Below are 15,731 nucleotides of genomic sequence, written 5' to 3' on the forward strand. Positions count from 1 at the left end.
CCCCAGGCAGGAACCACTCCTCAAGGGCTCCTCGCATGCTGGGCATCTCCTGACTCACCCACCTCCCCACTCGGCCCAGCAGCCACAGGGGCTCTTGGGAAACTCCCTCTTGGGCCTGTGTGCCTCGTGGCACAGCAGTGATGACCTGTGATGGGTCCCTTGTGCATCCAACAAGCCCGGGGACTTGTCCCCTGCGTCGCCTCTCACACACAGCTTATGCTGAGGGGCACCCTGGTCCCACCTGAACGGAGACGCAGTAGCCGGCTGAGTAGGGGACTGAGGCTTCCAGGAAGGAGGAGGGAATGGAACCCTTGTCGACCCTCCCAGGGCCCCATCCCCTCCCTCTTATGCCCCCTGGGTCTCCTGCTGCCTTCCTTGGGTGACTTGGGCAGGAAGTTTTATGGGGGTGGGAGGGAGCCTGTGCTTCACTTTGACCCCCAGGAGTCTGGCTGCCTGGGCTGTTTCCCAGCAGAATTCCTGTTACAGTTGTACCATGTGTATTCACGGGGGTGGAGGGGAACACTTTGAGAATGTTAATGAGCTCTTTGTGTTTATGTGTAAAATCCTCTACAAAGCACTGTTTTCATCTCCATTCTCCACAGCCCCCAGGGGCTGAAGGAATGATGAGTCCCAGTTTACAGGTGTCACAAAGGAGGCTCAGAGAGGCAAGAAGTCTGCTCCTAGTCCGCAGCTGTCAGTGTGGCAGGTGGACTTGAACTTGGGCTTAAGGGGTAAAACATTACACAGCCTCCCTCAGAGAGAGAGAGAGGAGTCCAGAATCTCCGGGCACAGGAGGAGGAGAGGGGGTCACGAGTGGGGAAGGACCAAGGTCATAAGGACAGACAGTCCCCCAGTCAACAGCTGACTCTCTCCTCTTCCCCTGACTCTCTTCTCCTCTCTCCTCTTTCCCTGACTCTCCCTCCTTCATGGCTCTTCCGGGGTCCTCAAAACCCTCCTGATGAGAGAGCTAAGTCTCCCTCCTCCCGAAGCTGCCCCCCACCAGGATCAGCTTGGCTGTGAGAATTCTTCCTTCTGATAAGCCGAGATTTCCTCCTTTGTTCTTCATCCATATTAACGCAGACAATGCACCAATTCTGGGCCCAAGGACACAGCTGTTAACCAGGCAGATGTGCCTGCATGAAGCAAGCTTGGTTCAAAGATAGATATGCAGAGTCAGTTGAGGAAAGAGCCCGGAGTCCTGGGGGAGAGGGGCGCTGATATGGGGCTACTTCTGGCCAGTCTTCTGGTCACCGCTGGGGACCGTCTGCTCCATTAGCTGACCCATAACTGCTCCACTCACCTGCCCCAGGAGGCAGCGGGCCAGGATCCTTTCACCTGTTCTTCGGGATCTGCCCAACCCTGTCTCCCTGAGTCTCAGGGGTCTTCTTGTCCTGAGGATGGGAGCCGCCTTCGCCCTCCACGGACCTGCTCTGGTCTACTGCTGTGGCCGCCAAAAAAGGCAGAGTTTGCAAAGCCAATCTGAGTTCTGTCTTCCCTCCCTTTGGCCAGAAAGCTAATTGGTTTTGTAATTAAAAAATGCGGAGAAACAGGCGATGCAATCAATTTTAGGAAAACTTGTTCAGTAATGAAGTGTTTACTTCCAACTGGGACGCCTTCGCCGCATATCAATCTGGGCCTCTCACACAGCGTGACGAAGACAGTTCCCTCCTGTTTGACTTTTCCGGCTCTCCTCTAAGTTGTGCACACGGGGCCTCGGCAGGACACCGAGGCACCTTTTAGCTCTGGCCACCCATCTTTCCTCTAGAGACAAGTATAAGTGTCTTATAGACAAAGAGAAAGAGGGTCATAGAGGTGCCGTGACTCACCCAAAATGCACAGTGAGGCGGGGGCAGAGGAGAAAGTCCAGTCAGGGCAACTTTGGCTCCTGGCCTCACTGTTCTTCCTGTCCCACCAAACTCTGAGAAGCCAAAAAAGTCTCTGGACTCAAAGACAGAATGGAAGTCCTTTCTCCAAATGAAGCAGCCTGGCAGACGTGTACCATTCCACACACGGCCCTCGACTTACATCACCACATTCAGCCCCCATGGCACCTGCAGAGAGGACGTTATGTTCTAGTCCTGCAGATGAGAAAACTGAAGGTCAGAGAGGCTCAGAAGCCTGACTGAGCCCACACAGCCCAGGTCCCCTGACCAGAATTTGGGGCAGGTACGTTGCAACTGCGGGGTTGGGGGGTCCATATACACTTGTGGGAAGAGCAGAGGCATTGGCGGCCAGCCATCATCTGTCTGTCCGTCCATCTATCCATCTGTCCATCCATCCAAATCATTCATTCATTTAGTCACTCATTAAACCGGTATTGATCGAGAACCTGCTGTGTGTCATCCCCTATATTAGGGAATCAGCAATGAGCAAAGCAGCCTAAACCCACTCCCAAAGGGCTCACAGTCTGGGAAATGGGGGGAGACCAAACTGAGGGATAGAATCATGACAGTTAAGTGTAAAATGGCTTCTGTGGCAGAGCCAACAAGGCAACACACATGGAGCCAGGAGAGCCCGTGCTGAGCTGTGATCTCTGAGGGAGGGCTCCCTGGAGGAAGTGACACTGGAGCACGAACCAAGGTCTCAAGGCCACTTGTTGGCACGTTGTGGAGGGGACCTGCCTGTGGGCTGGACATCTAAGCAAGCTGATGATTACAGCCCTGGAAATCCTAAGAGTCTGACCTGAGGTTCACATTCTAGGATTCTGATTCAATATTTTGCACTTCGAAAATTCTGTTAAAGTAAAAGGTTTAAGACAAGAGAATCTAAGATCCTAGGATTCTGACTCAAGCTCTTGTAGTTTTAAGATTCTATTAAGACTTGGGAATTTAAGACTCTGGGATTTAAAAGCCATCGGCCAGGTCCTTAGAGGCTGGATTCCAGCATGGTGGCCTTGTTGCTGGAGAAGCACCTGCCAGAACCTTCCATCCACTGGATGGGAATATCCCCTTGCTCAGAAAGTGGACATGTATGCTGCTCTCTGTGGCACGGAGAATGCCAAGTTGTCCTGCAGTCCCAGAGTCAGGCGCTCCTCTTATCTACATGTTCCAGTTTCCAGAATATTAGAAGACAAGTCTGGGGAGATTTCCTGTATGTATGTGAGCTAATTCCTCCAGCCAGCGGCTGATCCAGACACGGATTTTAACAGGTTGCCAATCCCTTGCTCTCTGCAAGGCAGGGCTGGTGATGGGGCTGCCACAAGCCCAGCAGAGGCAGAAGGGACGAAGGGCCTCTGTGTGCAGAGGCTTCCGGAAGATGGGAGGAGGCAGGAGGGACAGAGTATCCCCCAGCTGGTGTCGGCCACGTGGGCACAGGTGGGGCCCTTCTCTGCGGGGCATCTGGGGGTTCCCGGGAACCCCAGGGTCTGGGCTCACTCGGGCTGGTGCAGTAGGAGCCTCCCCAGAGGGTTGGGAGGGACAGGGCGGCTGCCCCATGGGGCAGACACTGCGCTGGCTCCTAGCTGGGCTCCCAAGTCAGACCGACGGGGGTGGACCTCGGCTCCCACGCACCAGCTCAGCCACGTGACCTTGAAGAGGTCACTTCACCCCCCTAGATTCAGTTTCTTCAGTGGGACTACTGGTCCTGACCTCCCACCGCCCAGTGTTTCTCTGGACTGGAGGGAGCCCCCAGCACAGGGCCAGGACCTGGTATCAGTCCCAGCAAATACCCTCGTGCCCCCTGCTGGGCACCAGGCCCCACTCAGAGTGCTTTACACAGGTGCATCCTTGCCCAGCCTGGGAGCAGGGCTGGCATGACCCCTTTCACAGAACAGGAAACTGAGGCACAGGCAGCTTGAGTATCTAGCCTGACAGCAGGTACTTGATCTAAAGGCCCGCGAACAGGTGTAAAAATGCTTAAGTTTTCCCCACAACCCTCCTCGCTGGGTGTCAGGAATTGGCGACATGCCAGCACTGGCAGTGGGGACCAATGCTGGGGTCACAGCCTGGCAGCAGGAAAATGTGGGGGATGCCTCCAGCCTTGGCTGGCACTGCCATCTCCCTGGGACACACTTCCCCGACGGTCCATCCGGGGAACTCCTACTCATGCTTCGAGGCCCGGGACCCGTGCTCTCGGTGCGCAGCCCCACCCCACCCTCCCGTGCACCTCCTGCCTCCTCCCTCATTGCAAGTAGGGGCTAAAAAGCAGGATCTGACCTCAGGACCTGCTGCTTCTCTGCACTCCTCCCTTCTACCAGCAACTTCCACTGAGGGTGGCCCCTGCCGAGTCAATCTTAGCTCACTTTCCAGGAGGGAAGACCAACCCTAGGACCTTGGTATTATTACCCCATCGTAGGAAGACTCCCAGTCACAAAGGTCTTGTAATCTCCTGAGGCCACAGGCCCCGCTAGCAGGTGGCAGTCTGGGACCTCTGACCCCAGTGATCCGGGACCTCTGACCCCACTCTGGTCACCAGGATCACCTGGTGGGGTTCACGGAGCAGCTGGTCCGTTTGGAGGATCTCCAGTGCCCCATCAGGTCCAGCCCCCCTTCCTACAGCCCTGAGGGTGGGAGTCAAGCCTCGTTCCCTCTGCCCCACACCGCTACCGGCGAGGCGCGTGCACTGACTGTGAGCAGATTGGACGCGCCTTGCTTGAGCGTTACAGGCGACATGCTCAGGCCCCAGGTAATTCACTCACAACAACAGGCGGTAAACACAGACCCGCTTTACCGCACTCACCTGGTGGGCATCATTTCAACTCCCATGCCCTTCACTCTGAGACTCACGGTGCTGGCTGCCCGAGGCCTATAGATTAGCAAACTGTTAAAAATTTATGACTAGCTGGAATTAATTGACCAAAGTGAGGGGTGAGTTTGTCTCAGGCCAAGGCTCCATGGCCTGGGCTCTGTGAGCCTGGAAGGGGGGAGACTCTGTAATGGAAGCACCAGTCACAGAGACGCCTGCGTCCCTGTCCTTCAGATGCTCTGACAGAGTCTGTCCCAGCCTGGGTTTGGACTGTCGTCCTCATGCACCTGCCCTGTGGCCCCAGCCCCCGGTCTTGCCGCCCCAGACAGCCTTAGTCTGACTTTCAAGACTCTTCAAGATGCCTCTGGCCTCCTTCCACCCCGAGTCGCTCCATACACTTGCCCTGTACTGGGGCCACACCACAGTATCCCCAGCACCAGATGGAACTGGGTTCTGTCAGGCCACTGGGCTTTTGCACATGCTGGTTCTCTCACCCTCTCTTCTTCCTCCCTTGGCCAGTTCATGCCAAGGTGAGGTCACTCTGTGCCCTGGCTCTTTCCTTTCCCCTATCCCACCCCCAGACTGCTCTGGGACTCTGAGTGGCTCCCCCATTAGCTGCCACAGGATTCGGGAGCAGAGAGAGGCTCAGGCATGTGGCAAAGGCCTGAGTCAGGGTGTTTGGCTGCAGGAAGGAAGCTCATCCTGGGCTTGCACTCCTGACCCCGGGCCCCACCAGGAACAAGGACAGGGATGCTTGAGTGCGGAACTGCCCTGTAGCCCAGCAATGCTCCTCGCGGTCCCTATGCTTCACCACAGAGACACCAAGACCCAAGAGGGCGGGAGGACAGACAGACAGAAGGCCAGGTGGGGCTGATGAGATAGACGCACAGAGCAAGGTGATGGGAAAGTGGGGGGCTGCACCCTAGAGAGAGGAGTAGCTGTCTCCACTCACCTGAACCCAGTAGAGGGGTTGGCAGAAGTGTAAGGGAGGTGGGTAGTATGGAGGCAGTGTGGGTGGAGGTGGGGGGCGTGGGGATGGGGTGGGTAGTGGGAGACATGCAAGGGGTGTGGAGGGCGTGGATGATGTGGGTAGTGTGGGGGGTGTGGGGGATGTGAGGGTGGAAGTAGTGTGTGTGGATGGTACAGTGAGTGGGGGCGGAGGGGGAATGAGGGTGCAGGGAGTGTGGAGGGGTATGGGTAATGTGGGGAATGTGGGGGGTGTGGGGGAGTGTGGGTGCCACAGGGCAGTGTGGGGTGTGGGGATGTGGGAGGTGTGGGGGTGACGTGGATGGGATGGAGTGTGGGTTTTGGGGTGTGTGGGTGGTGTGGGGCCATGGGTGATGGGGGCTGGATGATACGGGCGGCACAAGCACAGGCCAGACACCCCAGGGTTCAAGCCCATTTCTGCCCTACACTCACTGAGTGCCCGTGCGCAAGTCACTCAGCCCCTCCGTGCCTCAGTTTCCTCACCTGCAGCATGGAGATTAGGACAGCACCTGGCTCTTGGGACTGTGGTGTGGGGGAATGAGACAATGCCGAGGCAGGGCTCGCTGGGGACTGACAGCGTGTCAGCGCCACCTCTGGACGCCCACGTGACCGGGGTGACACGCTGGCATCGGCGTGTGGTGTGCGGGTCTACAGACACCTTTGCACACGTGTTCTCATCCGATCCCCACAGGACCATTTTGAAGATGTGGAAGATCAGGCTCAGAAAGACGAACAGTTTGGCGCCACAGCGAGCACGAGGACCTGATCCAGGGGCCCTGGGCTCCGCACAGCCCAGGAGCGATGGGGCTCTAAGCGTGCTTCCACGCCCCTCTCCCACACATGGCAGCCTGCACTAGAGAAGCGTTTGTAGTCCCAGCTGTCAACAGGGAGTGGTCACGGGTGCTGCCCACGCAGGCGTGAGCCCCAACAGAGTGACTCTGGAGCCCTTGCTTCCCACCCCGGCGCGGGTCAGTCACCATGTCGGGCTGGCCCAGCTGCGCCCTTGGGGAGGAGCCGTCCTCCCGTCCTCCCGCAGGTGCCCTCGGTCCATGTTCTTGAAACCGGGATCGGTGTCCAGCAGGGGATTTGGCCTGATTTCTGCTCAGCCTCGAGTGACTTTCATATCACACGGCCCCCACTAGTGAGTTAAGTGTCTAAACCACAGACCTAAGTGGGTAACTGAACATTTGCATGGGTGGGAGAGGGCCCCTGTGGCACATTCCTCATGGGCCAAAGGAGACCAGGACACCTTCTGAGCATGGATCCCAAGGAGAATCAGAGGCTGGAGGAGAGAGAACTTACAGAGATGGGGCAGAGAGCGGCTCACTGGAGAATTGCAGGTCGTAGGTGCCGAGGGCAGAGGCTGAGAGACGATGGAGACACTGGGCGGTGCTAGGGGAGGGGTCTGGTCACCTCCAGGTTCCTCCTGCCTGAGCTCAGCATCCCTGGGCCACCTCTGACCAGCACCCCGCATGATCTCCACCCCAGCATGGGGTCTAGGGACACTCTTAGTAATTATCTTTAAAAGAGTGTTCGAGAATGAATCTTCCTATAAAAACTCAGGTCAATAGTAATGAAAGGAAGGAATTCCTCTTTCCAGGATGACTCAGTGTTCTCTAAGCCAAATGGCTACAGACCTATCACGCCAGCCCCAACCTCTCTGAGCTCTTAGGCATCCAGCTGCCTGCTCTCATTTCACTGGAGGCCTGGCCAGTGAAATGTCCTGTCCCAAATAGGGCTCTGCACTTCCTCCCCCAAGCCACTGCTCCCCGGCAGACTGGCTCAGGGCAGGTCACAGCCACCCTCGCTCTGCGCTCAGGCATCCACGCCCCCCCACCTCAGAGCCATCAGCAAGTCCTAGAGGAGTAGGTGCACATGTAGAAGTCCCCTTCTCAGATCAACCCACCTTCCTTTACTCCACGGACACGGCCCACGCCCGCTTCCCAACCTGTTGCCCCCAGTTCTGCCTGGTTCCCAGACCCACTCCCCGTGGATGAGCCAGTTTCAACCACCTGCCCCACATCTCAGGCCTGGAGCCATCCGGGAGCACAAATACCGACTCCGCACTTCCCTCGGCGACCTGTCTGCGGAGGTTCTGCAGGTGCAGAACTCTCCCACAGTTGCAAAGAAAGTTCAGAAGAAACTAGCATTTACTCTCAAATTCCTTTCGGAAAGAAAGTTTCTCTCCATAAAAGACAGAACAACATATCATAAAAGCCAGCCCCTTCCAAGAAAATTAGTTGGCAATTTTATGGCACCAGAAAATACTGACTTTTTTCCCCCTCATTTTATCAAGTGCCTATGACAGGCTCACCCCAGGCTGCCATGACATTGCGTTCAAGTCTGTCCACTTGCCTCATTCAGTCAGGACTGTTGCATCATGTCCCCTCCAGAGTCTGGGCTGGCAGTGGAGGGTGGGGCAGGGGCGGGGGGAAGGGGAGGGTGGACACCAGCATGAGGCATTCACTCCATGAATGTGTGGACACAATTCCACACCTCCCACGTCCCCACCTCCTGCCCAACTCCCCCTCCCTCATCTGCTTCAGGCTTGGGATTTGGAATTCGGGCCCAGCCAGCCCCAGCCTGGGACCCTGTGGCTAAAGGAGCCGAGACAGCACCAACTATGGGTCCACAAAGTGAGTCCTGCTCTCTGCTCCACCCCCCACTCTCTCAATGATCTGGGCCTCGGTTTCCCCAACTGTACCATGAAGGGTTGGATTAAATGTTCAGCTGGTGCCTCCCCCCCGGTGGTCCAGGAATCTCTGATTCTGGGCAGGAAGGTCTTGCTGAGATATTCATGGGAAATGACACAAGTCCTAGTCTGATGGTCTCTCTTTGGGAGATGAGAAAGGAGAACAGACCTTGTCATGATTCTGATCCATGAACACCATGACTAGAGACCAGAGGACCCGGCCTTGTGCCTGTCACGGCTGGCCTGGCTGCCAGGGGAGATTTTGTTCCCATGTGAGTGGAACAAGATGAAACCATGAGCAAAACCAATGCACCCCTTCCCAGAGATGGGGTTTAGGAGGAGCTGAGCCAGGGACAAGGAGTGAAGCCCCTCCCGGATGACAGAGACTTGGGGGAGACAGGCCACGGTGGGGGGGCAGGGGAAGAAATCTGATGGCAGGAGAGGGCACAGGAGATGGGGCAGGGAGGGTCACCATCAGCGACAGCACCAGAATAACAGCCAGGAATGAGAAGCCTACTATGCACTGATGTCCTCAGCAAAGCCGCAAGCCCAGGGCCCGGTGCACAGTAGGTGCCGCGGCTGCGCTGATTAATCCCGGGGCTCCAGGAAGGTCCATCTGTGATCCTTTTGAAACCACATCTCCTTGCATTTCTGATGTCTCAGACCAGCTGTCAGGTACCACTACAAGTAAAACCTCTGAAAGAAAAAGACAGCAGTTCTCCAGAGATAGAAAGTGTGGGTTTCATCCAGAAAATAAATATGGTCCCCACCATGGAGAACCTCCCATCCCATGAAGGAGGCTAACCTGGAAACAAAGAGGGAAGAGCATGGCTGTTGTCTCTGTAATCACTGTCTCTGTTTTACAGGGAGACAATGGCATCCCAGAGAAGTCTAGTGATTTGCTCAAGGTCACGCAGCTTGGGATGGCAGGCCAGGTCCAAACCCCAGGCATCTTCCCAGCACCCTGGAAGGTAAGAACCCCCGTCATGGCTGGAGATGAGTCTGCCTCCCTCCCTGCCCCACCGCAGATGCCCGTTTCCCTGTACTGAGCCCGCAGAAGGGTGACAGCGGCCCCATGGACAGGAAAACACACATCTGTGCGGCTCCGTGGGGGATCCTTGGTGAGCCTGTGGAGAAGCAGGGACTGTTTCAGGAGCAGAGGCCTGTGGGGGTAGGAGCCACACCCCTTCCTCGTCCAGGCCAGCTTTCCAGACAGGGTGGGAGCTGAGCCAGCGACTCTTCCAATCTCAACTCCCCGCCGCCCTCCTGCCCGCCCTTCCTCCCTCCCTTCCTTCCAAAGACATTTACTGATGCCAGTTAGGTACAGACCCGGCTATGGGGACAACAGACAGGTTCTTGCCCTGCGTGGACAGCCCATCTCTTACAAGCATAGGGACAGAGGGAGACTGGAGTGACAGCAGTCGTGTGTCTCTTAAGCAGACATGAGGAGCACCTGCCGGATGACAGCCTCTGTATGAGGGGAACTGACAGTAAGCAAAGCCACATGGTCGTTGTCCCACAGAGCTCACAATCTAGAAGACGAGATGAGCTTATTCTAAAGCCACACATCAGGGGCGCCCACCTGCTCAGTCAGTGGAGTGTGCAACTCTTGATCTCGGGGTCGTGAGTTCAAACCCCACATTGGGCATGAAGCCTGCTTAAAAAAATAAGAAAACTGCACAATTAACAACAGTAACGTTGGCCTAAAGAACAGGCTCCTGGTGCCCGGGAAGCATGTAATGGGGGGTGGGAGTCAGAGGAGGCTGGACAAGGCTCTCCTGAGGATGGATGCCTGAACTTAGGTCTGGTGGGGGGAGCAGGAGTTATCCATCAGAGGAATAGTGCTCCCTAACCTGGACTTCAGCTCGGGTTTGGCTGTTCTCCGCTTGTAAATCAACAGTCGAGGGACAAGTGAGAAAGGGAAGGTTGCTTGCTTTATTTATTTATTTATTTATTTATTTAAGAATTTATTTATTTATTTGACAGAGAGAGACACAGCAAGAGAGGGAACACAAGCAGGGGGAGTGGGAGAGGTAGAAGGAGGCTTCCTGTTGAGCGGGGAGCCCGATGTGGGGTTCGATCCCAGGACCCTGGGATCGTGACCTGAGCCAAAGGCAGACACTTAACAATTGAGCCACACAGGCACCCTGGAAGGTTGCTTTATTTAAGAAGTTGGCAATCTGGGTAGATGATGGACTAATGTCTCAGACCCTATCTCCCCTGTGCAGGCAAAGCCAGGGGGTTCTAAAGGGGAAGGCGCAGGACAAAGGAGGGGCTTCTGCGCAGAAGTGGGTGCCCACATGGTGAGTCATATGTGGGCATAACCCTGAACAGGCTTGCTGGCATCCGTGGGATGTTTGGGAAAGGACTCAGGCCCCATCTTCTGAGAAAGATATTTCCTTCTCTCCTCAAGGCCAGTGGTCTGCAGGTCTCAAAGAAAGGAAGTTAGTTCTGGTACAGATCAAGGGACTTAGGTCAACAAGCAAGGAGTACATAAGCTTGAAGCAGGTTAGCCCTTAAGATGGGTTGGAGTTAGAGCAGCATGTGCAGGGTACCTAGGTGGTTCAAATGGGTAAGCATCTGCCTTGGGCTCAGGTTATGATCCTGGGGTCCTGGGATCAAGTCCTGCATCAGGATCCCTGCTCCTTGGGGAGCCTGCTTCTCCCTCTGACTTTGCCTCTCTCTGTCACTCATGAATAAATAAGTGAAAAAAAAAAAAGAACAGCATGTGCAAAGGTCCTGTGGCTGGAGGCAGGGTGGGGTACTTAGAGCACATGAAGAGCTTTAAGACCCATGTAACTGAAAGGCAAGTAGGTGGGGACCTAGAGAAGGGGACCCAGGCCAGGCCCTATGTGGCCTCACATTCTGGGCTAAAGATTTGAGTCTTCAATCCCTAGAATGGCAGGGCCCTTGGAGTGTTTAAAGTGGTAGCACCAGAAAGGAGAGTTTGGGTTGGGTTCATTACATGCTCACTCATCCATCTAACAGATATGACCTTGACACACTCTGCCCTAGTATTCATCCACCCTCTTCCTCATGGTCACACCACACCCGGCTCTGCTCTGGGGATCCAACCTGACTCACAGGATAAACCCACACACTTCTGTGCCCTCCCCGCCCCCAGCAGCCTGGGCGCATCCCTACAGAGACATTGCCGACTTATGCACCAGGACCCTAGCACCACCACCAAGTCAGTCCAAGTCAGACTTGGACTCTGGACGGTGGCAGGAGGGGTCAGGTTTTCATCTCCTCCTTGTCACTTCCCCTCCAGACCAGAAGCTCCAGGAGAGCAGGTCAGTGTTGTGGTCATCTCACGCATAGCTGTCTTCCTGGGACCTCGCGCGGTGCAGCACAAGCAGCAGGACTGGGAAGCCTGGGGGGAAGGGGAGGAACTTGCCCACTGTGAGGACAGAAGATGAAGAGGAACACTGGGAACACATGGGTGGTGAGAAGTGAAGAAAGCAGAACAGAGAAAACGGTTCACACTGGGACCTATTCCATTTGAAGCAAGTACAAGTTGCTCTGGGCTTCAGGTGCGTGTGAGCACTGATCTACATCTCGAAAGAGCTTTGGGGAGTGAAATGTTTCTTATGAGGGTCATTCACACTAAGCTGGGGACGTTGTGAGAGGCCAGGGGCTGGAGGGCAATCTCAGGTCCACAGCCTAGGGAAGAGCAGAGGCCTTGATCCCAGCTGGGCTTGGGGTGTCTGGCCCACTGCTGCTGAGGCAGAAGGCTTGGGCTGAGGCCCCGGGATGCACGGGGACCTCCAGCCATGCCCTCTCAAACACCTGCCCCCAGTTCGTTTCCTCCTAGGACCCCCGTGTGACCTCTGCTTGTCCCTCCCAGACCTACCTCCCCCATCAATGGGTGAGGGCCAAGCCGGGGCTGGCCAGGCAGTCCCAGGTTCCCCAGCACGTCACACTCAAGCCCCACCTGAGAGTCCCTCCCAAAATACCCAAGAAGCACTCACCAAGGTGTCCTAATACTCTGGGAGCCCTCTGTACATGGCTGGGTTTCTGCTGCCCTCACTGTCAGCTATCAGCTGCCTTGTCTATAAGACAGGAATACTTGGCTCATTCAGCAAATATGTAGTAGGTGCCTGGAGGGTCCCAGGCCTTGTCCTAGGTGCAGAGCGGTACGGACAAGCCAGGTCCCTGCTTCCATGGCTTTCCATCTATTGGACAGTCCTCGCGTGCTCCAGGCTTGAGGAGATCAGGGTGACAGACATAGGACCCAGGACCCAGGAAAGTTGTGTGGAATGAAGGCCCCCAACAGGGACAGGACCTGGGCTCTGGGGTTTCAGAGCCACGGACACATCCTTACTCTGGCTCTGAGGGTTGGTGCTGCTTCCCCACAGACGTGAGGAAAGGCTCGGAGAGGTCAAGTGCATTGACCAAGGGCGCACAGCTAGCCCGGGAGGACCCGGATCAGATCCTGTTCCTGTGCTCTTCCCATGACCCCAGTCTGCGTTTCTGTTCCCAAAGATGATTTCTGCAGCTGGGATCAGATCCCTGGGTCTGTTTCCATGTCTGCCTCCTGCCTTAGGCTTCCCCAGTACCGGGCTGCCGTGTATTGGTCTCAGCCGCATCCCAAAGCCAGTCTGTGCCCCATGCAAAGGAATTTGCCCCCGGTCAAAGGAATGAGCAAACCAGGTTCTCTTGGTTTCAGTTTCCTCACCTGAAAAACGGGGTGACTGATTCCTCCCTCACAATGTGGCTTCAAGGATTCAAAGTCTGATGTGAACGAGCTAGGTCATTGGCAAAAGTGTCTGCAGTTATCTCAGAGCCCTTAGCCAGCCTGCTGGCCCTCTGCCAGGTGACTCTGCATTTCCTTCCATGGAGATGTGGCCTCACCCCACCCCCACCCCCACCCCCTCATATCTGGCCTGGTCTCGTGACTTTCTCCGGCGCCAAGAATGTACCAAAGTGGCATTGCCCTGGTTCTGCCCCAGACATCAGGAGACTGTGCTCCTCCCTCTCCCTGGGACCCCAGGACTGCCATGGGTGGACGTCCAGACACTAGCCTGTAGACCAGAGCCATGCCAGTCCATCAGCAGCCGCAGAGCCCCAGGGCCAGAGGAGAGCCCAGCCAGACCGGCCAAGCGTACCCCTGCCCACTGCCCACTGCCCACTGCCTCCAGTCATGAGAGCGGGAGGTCCTGGGCCAGCCGGCCTCCGAGGGTCCCCAGCCTCGTGAGCCACGTCAGTGTGTCTCCTTCGAGGCCATTCAAGGCCTCTGCAGGGTGGGCGAGTGCTGCCCCCAACAGGTGGCTGACAGAGCAGGCAAAATGCCTAAAGGCAGCTGGCTTTCAGTGAGTGTCACCCCCTCGTGCCTTCCCACAGGAGGCAACAAGGAAAAATCCATCACGAGCGTTGCAGGGCACCGCTCATAATAGAACGGGAAGCGTGGTGGAGAACCACTCCTATCCCAGGACAGATCAGGGGCTGGAGACTTCCCCGCAGTCTGAACGCCAGGAGTGGGAGGAGGTAGACACGGAGCCCTCTCTCTGTGCAGACACTCTGAGAAGATAAAGGAAACTTGACTTATCAGCGGCACTCACGACATCGGCGGCGGGTGAAGATGCGTTTTTAGCAATTCAGCGTTGCAGACTCTCACAATTTATCTCAATAAATGCCAGGGTGACTTGTTCCTTTCCCTTCCCCCTGCTATGAAATGCTCAGGGAGGAGTTCTGGGAGAAGATGAAGGATTGACATGCAGGAAAAACTCACATTGAGATTTTCTGATAACATTTCATCAGCCACGCTCTGTGCTGAGCAGAGCCTAGCAGACTGGCGGGCTGAGACGGACAAGGCTGAGCTGAGCCAGGCAGGGGTGGGGTGGGGATGGGTGGCTCTGGAAGCCCTGGGGCTGAGGCAGATGGGGGAGGAAGGGGACCCACATTTAAAGGAACCCACCCTTAGGCCGGGAGCAAAGGGCCCCTGCCCTGCATCCTCCCACAGGAGGAGGCCCCGCTCTGGTCCCACAGCTCAGCCCCTCCATAGGGATTCTGCAGGGCCCAGAGGATGTGCCCCCCCCCCCAGCCTATGCCTCCCCTCTACACCATATCCTACCCGTCCAGGCTCCTAGAGTTCCTGGTCCAAAGGCCCCAAACCCGTTTTAGACCTGGCACAGGACTCTTCCTCCTTTCGCTCCCCCAAGAGAAGTCCACACTGCGTGTGTGAGCACCCTGAGGCCCCCGGGGGCCACAAGGCAGCTGTCTAGAGAGAGTAGAAGGTACAGATGGTCCTTGGATGTGCAGACTATGGACTCAAGCACAAGTCAGGCCTTGGCGGTTGAGGACAGAGCTGGGGGAGGGAAGAGGAGGGGTAAGGCATGAGGATCCCAGGAACACACTTGCCCTGCAAGTGACTCAGGGTGGGGGCCCCAGCCGCAGGGTTCCTACCTTCCCATCAACCCTTCCCGCTCTCCCTAGCTGAGCCCTCCCGCAATCCCGGTGGAGGCAACATTACTCCTGCTCCGTAGATAGACAAAGTGGGGCTCAACAGCCCAAGGGCAACGGCCAGCCCAAGATCACACTCAGGGGGCAAGGGACAGAGCCAGGATTAAAAGCCCACCTGCGGGACGCCTGGGTGGCTCAGTTGGTTAAGCAGCTGCCTTCGGCTCAGGTCATGATCCCAGCGTCCTGGGATCGAGTCCCGCATCGGGCTCCTTGCTCGGCAGGGAGCCTGCTTCTCCCTCTGACTCTGCCTGCCACTCTGTCTCCCTGTGCTCTCTCGCTCTTTCTCTCTCTGACAAATAAATAAATAAAATCTTTAAAAGCCCACCTGCCTACGCCCGGACCTAGTCGGGGTTGGGGAGGCAATTCAGGGCAAGAGTCTGGGACATGGATATGCACCAGCCCGCTTGGGGGGTGCACCCCTTCCCTGTCCTTGCCAGCCGGGTGATGCCACACAATTACATGGTCCTTGGCACCTCAGCCTTCTCAACTGTACATTGGATGAGGATTCAAGTTCACAATCCGCCTTAGTCTGCTTGGGCTCACTTCCTGGCTCAGAGACGGCCACCATCTTGCCGTGTGCTAACGTGACCTCTTCTTGTGTGAGCAAGGAGAGAGAGAGCTCTGGTCTCTCTTCCTCTTCTTACTGGGGCCCCAGTTCCTTTATAGGGCTCCACCTTGATGACCTCACTAAACCCAACCACCTCCCAAGGCCCCACCCCCAAGAGCATCACACTGGGGCTTAGAATTTCAACCAGGGACACAAACATTCAGTCCATAACACAATCCCTTACTGAACCCTGCAGGAGTCCCCAGTGTGCCCCCATCCACGTTTGCCTCCACTTTCCACCCTCCCCCGTGGCAGGCAGGGAGAACTTCGCAGGACTTAATTTTTGATTGAGAGTTTTGC

At 56.3% G+C, this 15,731-nt stretch overlaps 1 long non-coding RNA gene across 2 annotated transcripts; it reads right to left on the reverse strand.

Moving 5' to 3' along the window:
* Nucleotides 1-7,804: 7,804 nt before the first annotated feature.
* LOC308341089 lies at nt 7,805-13,117 on the reverse strand. 2 transcript variants are annotated; one of them, XR_013966679.1, is made up of 4 exons: nt 13,041-13,117; nt 12,334-12,414; nt 9,168-9,326; nt 7,805-9,058 (listed from the first exon to the last, which is right to left on the reverse strand). It is a non-coding gene; the product is annotated as an uncharacterized lncRNA (long non-coding RNA). The 2 variants fall into 2 exon arrangements; XR_013966680.1 differs by lacking the exon at nt 12,334-12,414 and having other exon boundaries at nt 13,041-13,105.
* Between the last annotated feature and the right edge of the window lie 2,614 nt (nt 13,118-15,731).

Source organism: Martes martes (assembly GCF_963455335.1).
Source record: "Martes martes genome assembly, chromosome: 4".
Classification (NCBI taxonomy): Eukaryota; Metazoa; Chordata; class Mammalia; order Carnivora; family Mustelidae; genus Martes; species Martes martes.